Source organism: Ictidomys tridecemlineatus, unplaced genomic scaffold (genome assembly GCF_052094955.1).
Source record: "Ictidomys tridecemlineatus isolate mIctTri1 unplaced genomic scaffold, mIctTri1.hap1 Scaffold_703, whole genome shotgun sequence".
NCBI lineage: Eukaryota > Metazoa > Chordata > Mammalia > Rodentia > Sciuridae > Ictidomys > Ictidomys tridecemlineatus.
This window is the reverse complement of record NW_027525013.1, coordinates 198859-202881: the sequence shown is the minus strand read 5'-3', so window position 1 is coordinate 202881 and position 4023 is coordinate 198859. Positions and strand designations below refer to the sequence as shown.

The following is a 4023-nucleotide window of genomic DNA, read 5'->3' as shown; positions in this document are numbered from 1 at the left end:
GAGGAGAAGGAGCAAGAGGAAGAGGAGATGGAGGAGTAGGAGGAGAGAGATGAGCAGGAGGAGGAGAAGGAGCAGAAGGAGGAGGAGAAGGAGCAGGAGGAAGAGGAGGAGGAAGAGAAGGAGGAGGAGGAGGAGGAGGAGATGGAATAGAGATGATGATGTTGATGAGAAGGAGAGATGAGCAAAATAGCAGTATTTTATTCTAAATTTAATGAGTTAATTTTAAGTGACAAGTAAAAATTATATATATATATATATAAATTATGAGATGATTAATCAAGATATTATTATTATTATTATTATTATTATTATTATTATTATTATTGGCTGCAGAAGGAGCACAGAGCCTTACACTTGCCAGGAAAGCATTCTACCACTGAGATAAACTCTCAGACCCCAGAATAATTGCCCTTCTCCCTCCCTCCTCCTCCTCCTCCTCCTTTTTTTTTTCTTCTTCTTTATCTCTCTCTCTCTCTCTCTCTCTCTCTCTCTCTCTCTCTCTCTCTCTCCTGGGGAATTGAACTGAGAGGTGCTTAAACACTGAGCCACATCCTCAAATCTTTTTATTTTATTTTTATGTACAGACAGGGTCTCGCTGAGTTGCTCAGGGCCTTGCTAAATTGCTGAGGCTGGACTCTAACTCAACATCCTCAGCCTCCCAAATCACTGGGATTACAGGCAGGTGACCACACCAACTCCATGCAGAATACATTTATTTGTAACTGTGAAAGGTCCTTAAAAAAAGGCAGTTTAAATACCATTTATTCAATAATTAACTTATTAAAAAAACATTTGCCATCATGTGAAAAAGTTCTAGCAGTGTATGTTCAGAAGAAGCTAAGTTAGTTGCCAGGGAAATGTCACTGAAATTAGGAATGTGCACAATGATAAGTGACCTGCCGTTTGCTCTCAATAGGCTGCTTCCTAAGCAAAACACTATTAGATTCCACCTTCCATTCTCCTGGATACTCAAATAACTACAATTAGCCTCTTTTTCAGTATACAGATTTTTTTTTCTTTTTCTTTTTTGTTTTTGGTACCAGGATTAAACACAGGGGTGCTTTACTGCTGAGCCACATACAAGCCCTTTTATTTATTTATTTATTTATTTATTTTAAAATTTTAAACAGAATTCTATTAAGTTGCTTACAGCCTCGATGATTTGTCCAGGTTAGACTCACACTCGTGATCCTCCTTCCTCAGCCTCCAGATTTGCTGGGATTAGGGGTGTGCACTATCACAACCTGTTACTACACATTTTTATTTCTTTAACTGTTTTTTAAGAAACACCCCCAAAACAGTTCCCTCCATGTTAACATCTTATATTTGCATGGAATGTTTATTACAATCCATGAAGCATTTCTAAATTTGGTCCAGGAGTAACTCAGATTTCCTGAGTTCCACTGGTGTTGATTCTGCTTCAGGACCCACCCACCTCCACGAAGGTAGCATGTCCCCTTTGGCTCTTCTTCATTATGACAGTGCCTAGACTTCCTCATCTTTGATGACCTTGAGAGCTTTGAGGCTTACTGGTCAGTTAGGCTATAGGGTCTCCCTCTACTGGAATTTGTCTGAAGTATTTCTCATTATCATCCTGGGGTCGCTGGATTTTGGTAGAAGATGAGAGAGTTAAAAGGAAATTTGCATCACACCATGGCAAGGGTACATGTCAACATAACCTGTCACTGTTGACCTTGACCTTGATCAGCTGGACAAGAAAAGGTTTGTCAATTTTCTCCACTGTAAAGTTACCAGCATTGGATTTTTTTTTGGGGGGGGTACTGAAGATTGAACTCAGTGCATTCAACCTCTGAGCCCCATCCCCAGGCATATTTTGTATTTTATTTTGAGACAGGACCTCACTGAGTTGCTTAGTACCTCACTTTTGCTGAGGCTAGCTTCGAACTTGTGATCTCCCAGACTCATCCTTCCAAGCCAGTGAGATTACAGCAGATGCACCAGCAGGTTTTTGTTGTTGTTGTTGTTTGTTTGTTTCTTTTCCTTCCTTATTTTTTGATAATTTTATTTATTTATTTGTTTCTTTTTTGTGATTAGTGATTTGAACCTGCATGCCAGGAGAGCTCTAAGTCACATTCCCAGCCCCCCAGCAGATATTTGAACTAATATTTTTTTTCTTCACTCTAGTAAAATGGTGTTCATGTTCATTGAAAAATAAAATAAAATAAAACCAAAATAGGGCTGCTTTTCCTCCTCTTCCTCCTCCTCCTCCTCCTCCTTCTCATCTTCCTCTTCCTCCTTCTTTTTGAGACAATGTCTTGCTAAATTGCTTATGGCCTCACTAAGTTACTGAGGCTGGCCTCAAGTTTGCTATCCTTCGGCCTCAGCCTCCCCAGCCACTGGGATAACAGGTGTGTGCCACTGTTCCGTGCTTAGCAGCAGAGCATTGGAAAGCTTTCCCTCTGAATATCTGAGAAGAAAGCGCTCTCCCCCTGAGCAGAACATCCCTGCTGGCTTTCTAGACCAGATCATTCCTGAAGCAGTAGATGAAGGGATTCAGCAGGGGTGACACTATGGTGTTGAAGAGAGCCACTCCTTTGTTGAGGGTCAGGTGCCCAGTTTGCATGGGCTTCAGGTACATGATTATGAAGCTCCCGTAGCTGAGCGACACCACCAGCATGTGGGAGGAGCAGGTAGAGAAGACCTTGCTGTGGCCCCCAGATATGGGCAGGTGCAGAACAGTGCGAATGATGCAGTAGTATGACAAAACCATCACAAGACAGTGCTGACCAGGGTGCATATGGCCACCAGGAAGCTGACCAGCTGCAGAATCCTAGTGTCATCACACACCAGCTCCAGCAAGGGGGTGCTGTCACAAAAGAAATGGTTGAGGATGTGGGGACCGCAGAAGTGCAGGAAGAGCATCCAGGCACACAGCACCCCAAGGACCAAGACGCTGGTGTTCCAGCAGGCCAGCACCAGCCAGCTGCACACCCGGGGCATCATGAGAGTGGGATAGTGCAGCAGATGGCAGATGGCCCACTAGTGGTCCCCAGACATCACAGCCAGCAGCAAGGACTCCACTGTGTCCAGGATGAAGTAGAGCCTCATTTGCATAAAGCATCTAGCACGGGCAATTGTCCTGTGACCAGAGAGGAGGTGGGCTAGCATCTTCAGGGTGACCATGGACACGAACCCCTGCTCCATCAGGGAGAAATGGTGCAGGAAGTAGTACATAGGAGTGTGCAGGCGGCAGTCGACCAAAGTCAGGGTGATAATAAGCAGGTTGCCCAGGAGGGTCAGCATGTAATGACCAGGAGCACTGTGAAGAGAAGAAGCTGGAGCCCTCGCACATCTGTGACCCCTAAAAGCTCAAAAGTCAGCACGGCAGTGAGGATGGGTTCATGAGGTGCCATTGCCCTGGCACCTGGCTGGGGGTGGCTGCTCTCCTAGCCCGGTCCCTGTCTTTGCTCTGGCCTGTCTTTAGTCTCTTGGTCTATGTGGCTTTTTGGAAATGCAGAGACAGTGCCTATCCTGCTGCTCTGTGGAGATGAGGCAAGTGACATTTATTACAGTGCTGGTCATGGTGTGAATGTCACAGGAACACTGGCTTATGTAGCCCACAATGACATCACTACAGGAAGTAATACTTACTTTCATCATGAGAGTTGGCTCCTGCTTCCTCCAAGAAGACTGCTCTCTGATGAGTAAAAACTGGGTGTGGTGCAAATACCTGTCATCCCAGGGACTCAGGAGGCTGAGGCAGGAGGATCACCAGTTCAAAGTCAGCCTCAGCAAAAGCAAGGCAGTAAGCAACTCAGTGAGACCCTGTTTCTAAAAAAAAATACATAATAGGGTGGGGATGGGGTTCAGTCATTGAGTGCTCCTAAATTCAATCCACAGCAACCCCCAGCAAAAAGAAAAACAACAATAACAACCACAAAAAAGAGAGATATAATGTGGGACACCAACAGGAGACACATACATACATGAGCACTGTGTAGTAGTCACATTAAAAGAAACAGGAAAACCAGGGGCTAGAGCAAACCCCTGTCATCCCAGGAA

The 4023-nt window shown here is 44.6% G+C and overlaps 1 pseudogene; it reads right to left on the bottom strand.

Moving 5' to 3' along the window:
• Positions 1 to 2341: 2341 nt before the first annotated feature.
• Positions 2342 to 3374, bottom strand: LOC144374466 (olfactory receptor 6C74-like; annotated as a pseudogene).
• Between the last annotated feature and the right edge of the window lie 649 nt (positions 3375 to 4023).